The sequence below is a fragment of the Camelus ferus genome, chromosome 2, assembly GCF_009834535.1.
Source record: "Camelus ferus isolate YT-003-E chromosome 2, BCGSAC_Cfer_1.0, whole genome shotgun sequence".
NCBI lineage: Eukaryota > Metazoa > Chordata > Mammalia > Artiodactyla > Camelidae > Camelus > Camelus ferus.
In genome coordinates this window covers 38,097,637-38,112,325 of record NC_045697.1, presented here as the reverse complement: position 1 = coordinate 38,112,325, position 14,689 = coordinate 38,097,637, and the positions used below count along the sequence as shown (strand labels likewise).

The 14,689-nt window shown below is 35.4% G+C and overlaps 1 protein-coding gene across 1 annotated transcript in view; it reads left to right on the top strand.

Annotated features, from left to right (window-relative positions):
- NMU (neuromedin U) overlaps positions 1–6,539 on the top strand; it is a 30,579-nt gene extending 24,040 nt beyond the window's left edge. Inside the window, exon 10 of the mRNA XM_032497885.1 lies at positions 5,064–6,539. The gene's annotated coding sequence lies outside the window, so the exon portion shown is untranslated. The remainder of the gene's footprint in view (positions 1–5,063) is intronic.
- The last annotated feature ends 8,150 nt before the right edge of the window (positions 6,540–14,689 follow it).

Genomic DNA, 14,689 nt, shown 5'->3' with positions numbered 1-14,689 from the left:
ACATTAATATTCTATATAAATACTACAAATATAGGGGCTGTGAGGACTTCATGTGATGGAAAATACTAGTGTTTTAGGGGCAGATTTGCTTTGCCTGTGTCATGTGTTCCTCACACTGTGTTGCAGTAGTCATCATCAATTTTGCAGACATTGACCTGATCATCATTTACTGTGCAAGAAGAATATGTTAGGGATCATGTTCTCATTGTGCTTATCAGTGCCTGTAACAGTAGGCCAGAACTTACAGCCGAAAGCATTTCTGTCTTCCAAATGACCTGTATTCAAAACTCTGTATAAGAGCTGTGATTTACCATTACTAGAGAACTAAGAAAATGTAGAAAGACAAGAGAGCATGACTTCTACTATGGGACTCCCAGAGTTTCCACATGAATGCTGGAGATATAGTAGACACTTAGTAGCTATTGAATGGCCCTACATGTTTAATAAATATGAATTTTAAAGTTAAATGCAAATGCACACTGAAAAATTTATATCACAGAAATAAAAAATATTCTAGTAACTTTATGCAGTCCTAAATACAGATTCTATGCTGAATGTATTTTTGCAAATATTTCATTCATATCATTTATCTCAACCCTTAAATACATATTTAGCAAAAGAATGTTAAAATGCTTAATATTTTCTTATAGAAACAAAAATCAAAACACACTTTCTATCTAAAGAAGATGACATCAAAATTATACAATATCTAGAAAATGAAGACAATGAAAACACTGCATTGTAATACTTATGGGACTCTGACAAAGCCATATTCTGTGGAAAATTCAAACAATTTTTACACTTTAAACTATTGTCAAGCAAGAAAGAGTGAGTGAATTAAGAATTTAAGTCAGTAAGTTAAAAAGAAAACAACATAGTGAACTTCAGGAAGCAGAGGATAAAAATTATAAAATGAAAGATGAAATTAATTAATTATAGTAAAAAGCAAAAATTGGTAAATAAACCAAAAATCTGATTCTTTGAAAAAAATGAAATATACTAGCCTAATGAGCCTAGGCTAATCTATAAAAAGGGAGCAACCATATATATACAAAAATACAAATGAAAAGAGGGAGATTAGAGCAGATACAGAAAAAAATGGGAATCACAAGAGTACTTTGCAAATCTCTGTGCCAATAAGTTTGAAAACCTAGATAAAATGGAGGATTATATAATAAAGTAGGTGCTACCAAAATTGACCTCAGAAGAGAGAAATAAATCTAAATACTGATGGCCATGGGAGAAGAAAAATGGAGAACGTTATCTAGAAACTCTCCCCTCAAAAATACTAGGCCAAGAGATTTTGTATTTTTCCAGCTCAGAGAAGGAAGAAAAAAATCTCAAAATATTTTTTATGAAGTCAGCAAATACTAATAACAAAACCTTACATTAGTATGAAAAAGGAAACTGTAGGTGAATCCTGTTTAGAAACATCAGTGCAAACATTTAAAATAGCAATATATTGAAAAATGATATGACCCCATGAAGTGAACTTCATTCCAGCAACTAAGATGGTTCAACATTAGGAAGCCTATTAAAATCTTTTCACTATTAGAAAAAAAATTATGCAATCAACTCAATACAGGCATTCCTCTGTTTTATTGCACTTTGCTTTATCGCACTCCAGATACAATGTTTTTTACAATTTGTAGTTTTGTGGCCTGTGTTGAGCAAGTCTATCAGCACCATTTTTTCAACAGCATTTGCTCACTTCATGTCTTATGTCACATTTTGGTAATTCTTGCAGTATTTCACACTTTCATTATCATTCTATTTGTTATGATCTGTGATCTGTGATCTTTGATGTTACAATTGTAATTGTCTGGGGTCGCCATAATCCACGCCCATGTAAGACGACAAACTTGATAAATGTTGTGTGTGTTCTGCCTGCTGCAGTCCTCATCCATTCCTCCATCTCTCCCCCTCCCCTTGGGCCTCCCTATTACCTGACACACAACAATATTTAAATTAGGCCAAATTAATAACCCTGCAGTGGCCTCTAAGGTCTAAAGTGAAAGGAAGAGTTGCATGTCTCTCATTTTAAATCAAAAGCTAGAAATGATTAAGGTTAGTGAGGCAGGCATGTCAAAAGCCGAGACAGGCCGAAGGCCAGGCCTCTTGAGCTAGTTATCCAAGTTGTGAATGCAAAGGAAAATTTCTTGAAAGAAATTAAAAGTGCTACTCCAGCGAACACATGAATGATAAGAAAGCAAATTAGCCTTATTGCTCATATGAAGAAAGTTTCGCGGTCGGGACGGAAGATCAAACCAGCTACACCATTCCCTTGAACCAGACCCTAATCCAGAGCAAGGTCATAACCCTTTTCAGTTCTCTGAAGGCTGAGAGGTGAGGAAGCTGCAGAAGAAAAGTCTGAAGCTAGCAGAGGTTGGTTCATGAGGTTTAAGGAAAGCAGCTTCTCTTCAAGTTGAAGCAGCAAGTGCTGATGGCAGAAACTGCAGCAAGTTATCCAGGAGATCTAGCTCAGATCGTTCATGAAGGTGGCTACACTAAACAACAGATTTTTGATGCGGACAAAACAACTTTCTACTGGAAGAAGATGCCATCTAGGACTTTCAAAGCTAGAGAGAAGCTTCATAGCTTCAAAGAACAAGCTGACTCTCTTTTTAGGAGCTAGTGTGGCTGGTGACTGTAAGAGGAAGGCAGTGCTTATTTACCATCTTGAAGATCCTAAGGCCCTTAAGATTATGTTGAATCTATTCTGCCTGTTCTCTGTAAATGAAGCAACAGAGTCTGGATGGCAGCACATCTTATGAAACATGGTTTACTGACTATTTTAAGCCCAGTGTTGAGACTTTCTGCTCAGAAAAAAAGATTCCTTTCAAAATATTACTGCTAATTGACAGTGTACCTGGTCACCTAAGGGATCTGATGGAGATGTTAATGCAGCGCCCCATGGATCAAGGAATACTTTGGACTTTCAAGTTTTTATTAATTAAGAAATACATTTTGTAAGGTGATAGCTGCCATAAACAGTGATTCCTCTGGGGAATCTGGACAAAGTAAATTGAAAATCTGCTGGAAAGGATTCATCTTTCTAGACACCATTAAGAACATTTATGATTCATGGGGAAAAGTCAAACTATTAATGGGAATTTGGAAGAAGCTGATTCCAACCCTCATGGTTGACTGAGGGATTCAAGGCTTCAGTGGAGGAAGTAACTGCAGATGTGGTGGAAATAGCAAGAGAATTAGAATTAGAAGTGGAGCCTGAAGATGTGACTGAACTGCTGCAATCTTATGCTAAATCTTTAACGGATGAGGAGTTGCTTCTTAAGGCTGAGTGGAGAAAGTGGTTTCTTGAGATGGAATCTACTCCCGGTGAAGATGCTGTGAAGATTATTGAAATGACAATTTTAATGACAAGGATTTAGAATATTACAAAACTTAGTTGATAAAGCAGTGACAGAGTTTGAGAGGACTGACTCTAATTTTGAAAGAAGTTCCACTGTGAGTAAAATACCATTAAACAGCATTGCATGCTACAGAGAAATTGTTCCTGAAAGGAAGAGTCAAATGATGCAGCAAAATTCATTGTTATCTCATTTTAAGAAATTGCCACAGCCACCCCAGCCTTCAGCAACTAACACCCTGATCCCTCAAGCATTCATCAACATTGAGGCAAGACCCTCACCAGCAAACAGCTTATGACTCAGCAAGGGTTCAGATGTTGGTCAGCAATTTTTAGTAAGACAGTGTTTTTTAATTAAGGTATGTACATTAGTTTTTTTTAGACAAAATGCTATTACACACTTAATAAACTATTGTATAGTATATACGTAACTTTTATATGCACCAGGAGACCAAAAAGTTTGTGTGACTTGCTTTATTGCAAAATTTTCTGGGACTGAAGCTGCAATATCTGAGGAATGCCTGTAGAAGCTTTTGGTAAAGTTCCACATAAATTTCTGATATTTTCAAAGAAGATCCTATAGAAAGAGATGAATCTTTAATAATAGTATTTCTTTAATGGTCTCAAACAAAGTCAGTAGAAGGCTTGATAGTAAAACATTTTGGAGCATTTCTATTAACATTAGAAACAAAACAAGGATGCTCTGTCCCCTTTTATTTCATGTAGTTCTAATGCATTAACCAATTCAGTTAGATGAGAAAGAAATAAAAGTTATTAATATTGGAAAACTGAAGAACAAATTTAATGTGCTCATAGGGCATAATTAGGAACTTGAATTTTCAAATTATATTTAGTATTAACTAACGTTTTGACAAAGGCATATTATGTTCACATTAAGAACATGAGCAAACATATTCCTAATTTGTTCTTTTTTCAAGGAACTAAGAATAAAAGTTGATGGAAAAGAAACTATCTTTTATAATATTACAAATGTAGAGGCATTTACAAAATGTGAACAAAAACAATTTAATACTAAATGGTAAAAATGTCATGATTATAATACCAAATTAAGTGTTAGAGTGGTCATAAATGTGAAGTGGAAAATAATCCACGATTTGATCAAGTTAGTAAAAAAAACTCTGAAATTGTGAAAAAGAGCTTTATTTGGGTTGTTTCCAACATTAGGGCCCACATGTGCTAATTCACTGAAGATTTCAATTTTATTTTGTCAATAGAGAAATAGTTCAATAATCATTTTTCTTTGTTTTGCTCACCTGATTATCTGAGGTCTTACTCTGTCCTTATAACTTACATTTAGAATGTGTTTGGATGTAGAATAGGATGATTTAATTGCAGATACCCAAAGAATAACTGCAACATTTTATTCATAAATCTTATTGGTATCAATGAGCTTTAGGAAACCTCTTTTATGTAGTTAAATAAAATAAAACTTTGGAAAATATAGGCATACAGAAAAAGTGCTTCATCAGGGAGAGATTAAATGACAGTTAAAAATATGCAGATTGAAGAATAGCTGAGAAATACCTCAGATGTCAATTTTATCATACGTGACAAAGTATTTATAGAAATGTCTATCTACAAGGAATTATATATAGATTATATTTATACTTGTTACATAGATACATTCACATACCATTTATATTTGAATCTAAATTGTTTTTTTTTTTAACAGGATGACAACTATTTTCTGCAGAAGCAATGCCATGGAATACAAAATGTACTGACATTTTTTTCTTCTCAAAAACTATCCTTGCTAAGTTTACAGATTTGAGAATCCCTGTGTTGTAAACATTCTCCGTAAACGCTGAGATTGTAAATGTTTAATTTGTTGAAAATTTAAAAAAGCATCTTAAAATATTTTTTCTTAGTGCTGTAATGATAAATAGTGTGTAATAAATCTGTAAATAATAATGTTCCTTAGATCCCTGAAGCTTCTGATGGAACTCATATACAATGCTCTTTTGTTATTTTTATTAAAGGCGCTTAGTAGAGAGTTGAGTTTTAATGAGATATTTTAGTTTATCTTATTTAGATTTCATCAGTGACAAAATCACCAGCTCTTATAAAATACCAGAATGCCCAATAGCTGTAATCTTAGAATGTGAATACTAACTAAAACTATACTAGTTGGAGGATTTGGCCATGATTCATCCAAAAGTCCAATAAGCAAGTTCTGATTTACATACTGTAAAATAGATGTCTGACTGCTACAAACAAATCATGAGACCAGCTTTTTCTACCAAGTAGTAGTATTCAGTTTATCTTAAAATAAGTTGTTTCATCCTGCAGCATCTGAAAGGCAACCAGCCTTGTCCATTACCAGAAAGAAAACCTTACTCGTAGGGGATCATGAACACAGTGGGTGAACTTTTTACATCAAACTATGTTTAATGGACACAGTGAACCTCAGATAGATGTTGAAATTATCTCCCTTCAGGTTCCCCTGAGTTTTCCCTTGCAACCCTATCTCTTGGATAACCACCTTCTCTACCAAGCAGGTTGCTGGCTGATTAAAGAAGGGCGGCTCTCCGTGTGGGTAGCATTAGGTTTATATTCTTCAGAGTAGAGTATCTAATAAGCCTTTGTCTTACTAACATTGACCACTAACTATAGCTTAAATTATGCCTTTTACTAACAAAATCCCTGAATTTCAATTCTTGTCAACCCATGTGAAGAACATAAGAAGGAGCAGAAGAGAACAAAAAGTACACCCTTTTTAAAAAAATGAATTAACTCAAAATGAAGCTCTTGCCATATGCATTGAATCCATAGCTCAGCCCCCAAAGCTTCCTCAAGTTTGGAAGTATAATTAATCAGATTGGCCTCTCCCCGGCTTTTCCAATGTAATGTTTTAATGCTCAGAAATTTCCAGCAAAGAAAATGGCCATGAATAAGGGAATGGTTATATAAAAGGATTTACATCTTTGCCACGGAATTATTATGTAGTCATTTGTTGATACAAATTAAGTTGGCAGAGCAGATTCCACCATCTTGGTATTGTACGTGGAAAAAAAAGTCATGTTCCAGAGAGAATGTGTGTCATATGAATGCATTTTTATAAAGCATGCAGTTACTAACAACCATACATGATTTCTGGGCCAGAGAGAAAAAGCATGAAGGATCCACAGCAGATCCTAATATTGGCTAATATTGGGTAGGGCGTGGGGATGGGCAGGGGGAGCACAAATGTATTTTTTTAAGATTCAGTACATATTGTATTTTTTCAAGATTCAGTACATATTTACATAATGCCTATCATGCACCAGTCATGATTTTAAGTGTTTTATAAATATTAATTCATCTAATCCCCTGACAACTACCTGATACATGTTCTTTTATTATCCCCACTCTATAGATGGGAAAACCGAGGAACAGAGAATTAAGTAATTATTCAGGCAAGCCCAGTAAGTGGTAAAGCTGAAATTCAACACCAGAGTTGGCTCACAGGCATGATGTCTGCTGTGTGTATAAAGGGGGATGATGGGACTCCAGGCAATTTTTACTTGCTTCATGGACTTTGGTATATTATTTAAATGTTTTATGATAAGTATGAACTATTTATTCAATTGGAAAGAAATAAAATATTATTTGCCCCCCTTAAAAAATGAATATTACATTGATGAGATGGGGACTTGAGACAGAAAGGGCCTTCTGCTCTAAAGCCATAAGTGCATAATAGGGCAACGAAAACATTAGCTAGTGGTGTGTAATGGAACCGGCCTGGATTTTGGATTGTCAGAATAAGAAAGGGGCTTCACTGCTAATTTAAGCAGCAATTCCAAGGGCCTCTCAGAAATCTGGAGAGACTTAGGCCCCTTATATTTTGGGGGCTCCCATAATATTAAATGGAAGGAGGAGGAGGAGGGGAAGCGGAAGGGGGAGGAGGAAGAGAAGAAAATATACCAAAACAAGATTATAAAAATGGTGGGATGTTTTAAAATAGTTTATGTTTTAACACATTCATATCACACAAGTACAACAAAACATATAGGCTATTGGGAGTGTAGGATTTGTATTAACCGAGCACTACAGATGGAATGGTCCAATGCTGAGCCCAAGTTTAAAATTGGATCCCTAAAAACATGTTTTCCCCTTCTTTTCCAAATCCTATTATATCTCTATGACCACACATATAACTATTTGGCAATAACACTAGATGTTTTCCTCATGTTTCTGGCAGCTCCCAGTAAACATCCTTTCCTTACTGTAAACACCAAGGAACCTAACTGTCTAGGTTTTTTACGTAAAGATAGAGCTCCTGCCTCCTAAGGCAGAGGGTTTTTAAGATGGGGGTGGAGAGCCATTTGAGAATCTGGTCCTTAAACACACACACACAGACCCACACACAGACACACACAGACACACACACCTGACCCAAAACTCACGCAGACTGCAACACCAAATGTGCTTAACAACAGAGGCTATACCCCCTATGCCGCCCGCCGCCCTCGGCCCCTGGGAGAGCAGGGGCCTAGTAGAAATCTTCCAGGTTGGAGTCTGGCTCTGAGCCTTGCTGGTTCTGAACGTGACCAGCACCAGTATCAACACCCCGAACAGGAGAGGCACCGCTTGGGGTAAATGCCCAAGACCAAGTGCGTCAGTACCCACAGCCACCTCCTGGGCCACGCCCCCGCGTTGCCTGGCAACAGAGCGGCGCCAAGCGCACCGCGTGAGAGGCTCTTGTTCTCCCCTGCCCCTCTCGATGGGCGGCGGGAACCGCTAGGAGCGCGGCGGGCTCCCTTGCCGCCTTGAGGGGCATCCGAGTCAGGAGTCCCCGCCAGGGCTAGGACGACGCCTGTGCGTGAGAAGCGAGGCGGAACACCATGCAGGTGGGAGTCGCGGCTGCCTTGGGGCATCTCAGCTGGGCCCCGGCTGGGCATGAAGCTGAGCACTGTCGGGAGGGAGGACTACGGGGGCTAGGTTCTAACGTTTGTTTTTTGTGAGAGCTAAACTTTTCGTGCGTCTCTGTCACGATTTGCTAGAAATTCAAATTAACCCTAGGAGAACGCCATTTTTCCAAATGAGTGTTTTGATTAAGACTTGGGTTTGTCGCTGGAGGAAGCTTTCCAATTGCATCTCACACCTGAATCCTGGAAATCTTAACTGCAGCACTATTTCTGACTTAAGAAATAGACCAGTAACTTTAGCCCAAGTGTAATTCAATTTAAGTATCCTGCCCCACCACATGAAACAAAAGATCAGATTTGCCTCATATTTGCCTCTGTCTTGATAAAGACCAGCAGTCCCTGGGGTTTCTCCGATGTGATCACAAAACTCAGACTTCCAGTAATTCCTAAGAAGGCTGTTCCTCTGTCTAAAGCTGCCTTACTAACTAGAAGCCTGTGCTTTCATTTTTTATCGGAGTATAATTATCTACTTCTGACTTCAGACACAGCTTCCCACCTGCTCCCCCAAATTAAAACCTTTATTTTTCTTGTTTTACATATTTAGTTTTGGTAATTGTGTATGCTGTATAACTTATTAACATGTTTTCAACATAAATTACGTATAATTTTTATGCATATTCCTTTTGTGTTAATAATAGGTTCCTAGCAAGTACGTTTTATTCACTATGTAAAAACATTGCAGATTTGTCCTGATCTCGCATCTGCTCTTCAAGAAATAGCCTGAAGTGTAATTGAGAGTGAAGGCAACAGCATGTTAATCTTTGTTCATTGATTGATTGATTCAACAGCCAGTTATTTGGTGCTTATGTGTAGTTATGGACTTGTTCTAAAAGAGCTTACTATGGGGGAGTAAGAGGGGGTCAGATTTAACTATTTATGTTATGATAAATGCCATAATACTTTTATCAAATAGATTATGGTGCCTATTTCTGTTTTTACAATTTCATAGATGATTTCTAAAAGCAAAGGGAAAAACAGAATATAGAGCATTTACTATTAAATCCTATTGCAACTAACTCCTAGATCAGTTAAGGAATAGCAGCTAGAGAGGTATGAATAAAACCATAAGTATTGTGATGTCATGAATATCAAGAAAGTGTTTCAACAAGAAAAGAATGACAAATTCTCCCCAGTTCTGCTTAAGGGATCAAATACAATGACTATCCACTGAAAATAACAACATGGAGCTCTTAGGTGACTTTAGAACAATTTCAAAAGGAATGCTAGAGATAGAAGTCAACTTTTTGAGCAGTTTGAAGAATGAACGAGGTAGAAGTGATTACAGCATATACAGACAATTACTTTAAGAAATTTGAGTAGGAAGGAGAAAAGAGAGGATGGTAAGGGATGTGAAGTTCAGGGATGATTTTTTTTTTTTAAGGCAATTGCTGGATATTTTGATGATCGTGGGCTAGATTATTTGGACCAACTCTTCTACTGAGTAGAAGTAAAAATTTTGGCTAGAATGTAAAACATACCTCTTTAAGCACATCCAAGGTAACATAATAGTAAACTACGAGACCAAAATCAAAGGGAAAGTAGACAGTTAGGTGAATGGATTTCCAGAGCTTTAACTCCACTTTTACCCCAAGGGTATCATAGCAATTTGCATTTTGGTCCTGGGTATAATCACAGGGTGAGGAGGAACCAAAAGGTGTGATTCATCAAAGTATGGGAGACTAATAAGAGTATGAGCCAGAGATAAAAACTCATGTCTAAGGAAATTCAGGGAAAGTTGTCTTGACGCTTAGCAGGGGAGGAAAAAAAAAGAAAGAAATAAAACCTATCCCAAAGAAGTTATGGATCAGACAATGTTCACATAGATTGAACCTAAGGCATGTTGTCTGAGTGGTTCAACAAACTTCAAACTGCAAATTTGTTACAAGTTAGTTATATATTGTAGTGCTCATAAGTGCTTGGAAGAAATAATGAATCTTCTGTGGAGGAATACGTCTTTATTTTAGTTCTCAAAGAATTCTTGCAGATACATTCTCAAGGACATTAAGCAGAAGTCAGTCAAAAGGAATCAAGCACACAAGGAAATAGGGCACTATAAGCATCAACCAACAAAAACAGACTTGCAGAGACTTCAATTATCTGAATGACTAGAAACAGGTTATAAAACCTCCTATGCTTACTATGTTTAAAAAACAAAAAACCAAATTGGAATTATCTTCAAGGAGTAGGAAATTATAAAAAGTGACCTTAAAAATTTGATGAAGACATTTGTATACACTGCAATGAATAATCAAGAAAATTAAGAAAAATAATTCCGTGTATAATTGCATCAAAAAGAATAAAATATTTAGGAATAAGTGTAACCAAGGAGACAAAAGACTTGTACACCAAAAACTACAAAACATTGATGAAAGAAATTTAGGCATAAATAAGTAGAAAAGCAGCCCATGCCCATGGATTGGAAGACTTAATATTGTTAAGATGTCAACACTTCCTAAAGCAATCTATAGATTCAGTGTAATCCCTATCAAAATCCCAATGACTTTTTTTTTTTGTAAAAATAGAAAAACCCATCCTAAAATTCATATGAAATCTTAAGAGACCCCAAATAGTCAAAACAGTGTTGAAAAAGATGAACAAAGTGGAGGACCCACATGTTCTAATTTCAAAATACACTACAAAGCTGCAGTAGTCAAAACAGTCTGGTAGTGGCAGATTAAACAAACATACAAGTCAATGGGATAGAACAGAGAGCCCAGAAGGTAGCCCTCACATATACAGTTAAGTGATTTTCAACAAGAGTGCCAAGACCATTCAAGTGAAAGAATAGTCTTGACAAAATGTGTTGGGAAAGCTGGATATCCATATGCAAAAGAATGAAGTTGGACTCCTAACTTACATTACAAGCAAAAATTAACTGAAAAGCCATCCAAGGCCTAGATTTAAGAACTAAAACTATAAAACACTTAAAAGAAAACATAGGGAGAAATTGCTGTGACATTGAATTGACATTTATTTCTTGGATATGACACCAAAAACAAAGGTAATTTAAAAAATAGATAAATTGGACTTCATCAAAATTTAAAATATTTATGCATCAAAGGCCACTATCAAAAGAGTGAAAAGACAACCCACAGAACAGGAAAAAATATTTGCAAATCATATAATTATAAAGGATTAATATTTATAATATATAAACAACTCCTAAAATTCAACATCAAAAGACAAACCAACTAATTAAAAGTAAGCATATGAAAAGATACTTCAGATATGTCATTTGGAAAATGCAAATTAAAACAAGAAATCACTACAAACCTATTAGAATGGCCAAAATCTGGAACATTGATAACACCAAATGCTGGAGTGGACTGGAGAAATAGGAACTCTCATTCATTGCTAGTGAGAATACAAAATGGTACAGCCACTTTGAAAGACAGTTTGGCAGGGTTTTTTTGTTTTGTTTTGTTTTGTTTTTTGCAAAATAAACATACTCTTACCATATGATCCAGCTATCAAGCTCCTTGGTATTTATCCAAAGGAGTTGAAAACTTACGTTCACCCAAAAACAGATGTTTACAGCAGCTTTATTCAGAATTGCCAAACTTGGAAGCAACCAAGGTGTCCTTCACTAGGTGAGTGGATAAATAAACTGTGGTACATCCAGATAATGGAATAGTATTCAGTGCTAAAAAGAAATGAACTATCAAGCCATGGAAAGACATAGAGAAACATTAAATGCATATTGCTAAGTGAAATAAGCCAATCTGAGAAGGCTACATACTATGTGACCCCCAACTATATGACAATCTGGAAAAGGCAAAACTGGCGATAGTAGAAAGATCAGGGGTTACCACAGGTTGGTAGGGGAGAGAAATGAATATGCAGACCACAGAGGAATTTTAGAGCAGTGAAAATACTCTATATGATATCATAATGGTGAATATATGTCATTATACATTTGTCTAAACCCACAGAATATACAGCAAAAGTGAACCATAATGTACACTCTAGATTTTCAGTGATTATGATGTGTCAACAGAGGTTCATCAATTGTAACAAATATTCTGGTGGGGGATGTTGATAATGGGGGAGGCAGTGCATGTGTCGGGGCAGGAGGTGTATTGGAAATCTCCTTGCTGTTAACTCAAATTGTGAACCTAAAACTGCTTAAAAAAATAAAGTCTTAAAATTAAAAAAAATTTTGTTGCTGTTTTGTTTTGGCTTTAAATGAGGAATTTTGCTTTAAACAAAAATATCACTTTGGTGAGAAGTGTTGATAATGGAGGAGGTTAGCATGTGTGGAGACAAAGGGCATATGGGAGATCTTTGTTATCACACCCCTCAATTTTGCTTGTGAACTTAAAATGACTCTAAAAAATTGATATAATGGAAAAATATTTTTTAATAAAAAAATTTAATGGGCAAAGAACTTGAATAGACATCTCTTCAGAGAAGATATACAGATGGCCATTAAACACATAAAAATGTGCTCAGTATCATTAATCATTATATAAATGAGAAATGTAAATCAAAACTGCAATGGAATAGTAAGCCCATTAGGATAACTATTATCAAAAACAGAAAATGACAAATGTTGGTGAGGTTGTGGAGAAATTGGAACCTTTGTACATTGCTGATGTGAATGTTAAATGGTGCAAATTGCTGTGGAAAATATTAGGGCAATTCCTCAAAAAATTATACATGGAATTATCATATGTCCAGCAATTTCACTTCTAGGTATATACTCAAAAGAACTGAAAGCAGATTGCTTCTCGGCCTTTTGGCTAAGATCAGGAGTAGAACTGAAAGCAGAAACTCAAACGGGTATTTGTGTAGCTATGTTCATAGCAGCATTATTCACATTAGACAGAAAGTGGAAACAACTCATACGTCCATCAGTGGATGAATGGGTAAACTAATTGTAGTATATACTTAGAGTGAAATATTAGTCAGGCTTAAAATAGAAGGAAATTCTGAAACATGTTTCAACATGGATGATCTTTGAAAACATTTATGCCAAGTGAAATAAGTTAGTCACAAATGGACAAATATTGTATGATTCCATTCATATGAGGTAGCTAGAACAATCCAATTCATAGAGACAAAGTAAAATAATGGTTACCAAGGCTAGGGGACAGCTCAAGATGGGAAGCTGCTGTTTAATAGGTACAGAATTCCAGTTTGAGATGAAAAGTTCTGGTCATGGTTGCACAGTGTGAATGTACTTAATGCCCCTAAATTGTACACTAAAAAATGGTTCAAGTGGTAAATTTTATATTATTTATATTTTACCACAATATAAAATGTTGATAAAGAGCTAAATAAAAATTCTTAAAATGAAAAGCTAAAATAAAAGAAATAAAAATATCAGCAGGTAAGTTTATCAAATAGGTTGGACTATAAATATGGAAAATATGAAAAAATAACAAATGAGATATATAGCATTTTAAGTTGTCATCTCAGATGTATAATTGAGAGAGAAAGGGGTAAAGGATTATTTGAAAAGAGAGTTGCTGTGAATTTTCCAGAACTATTAAAAGATACTATTCTATAGTTTCTAAAAGCCCAGGGAATTCACACAGGACAAATAAAAAGAAATACACAACTAAACACATTATAACCAAACTGCAGAAAACTACAAGGAAAATCTCAAATGCAGGCAAAGGAAAGACAGATTATCTTCAAAAGTCTGAGGTTGACAACTGAGTTCTCAACAGCAACAATGTATCCAAAGGTAATGAAACAATATAATCAATGTGTTAAAAGAAAAAAAAAAAAAACTATACTCAGAAAACTTATTTTTACAAAAAGAGCAAAATAAAAACATGCTTAATGTAATTGAGAGAATAATGCCCTAGCAGGCTAGGGGGAATTCTCAAGGTTGTACTTCAGGCTGAAAGAATTTTCCAGCTGGAAGTTCTGAGATTCAATTGAAAAAAAAGAAAGTGGTAAATAACAATGGAATACTACTCAGCCATAAAAAAAAGAATAAAATAATGATATTTGCTTCAGCATGGATGGACCTGGAAATCATCATTCTAAGTGAAGCAGGACAGAAAGAGAAAGAAAAGTACCATATGATATCACTTATATGTGGAATCTAAAAAAAAAGACACAGATGAACTTATTTACAAAACAGAAACAGATTCACAGACATAGAAAACAAACTTATGGTCACCGGGGGGAATGGAGGTGGGAAAAGATAACTTGAGAGTTTGAGATTTGCAGATACTGACTACCACGTTGATAAACAACAAGTTTATACTGTACAGCACAGGGAACCATATTCAATATCTTGTAGTAACCTATAATGAAAAAGAATATGAAAATGAATATATTATGTATATGTATGACTGAAACATTATGCTATACACCAGAAATTGACACAACATTGTAATCTGACTATACTTCAATTAAAAAAAAGAAAACAATA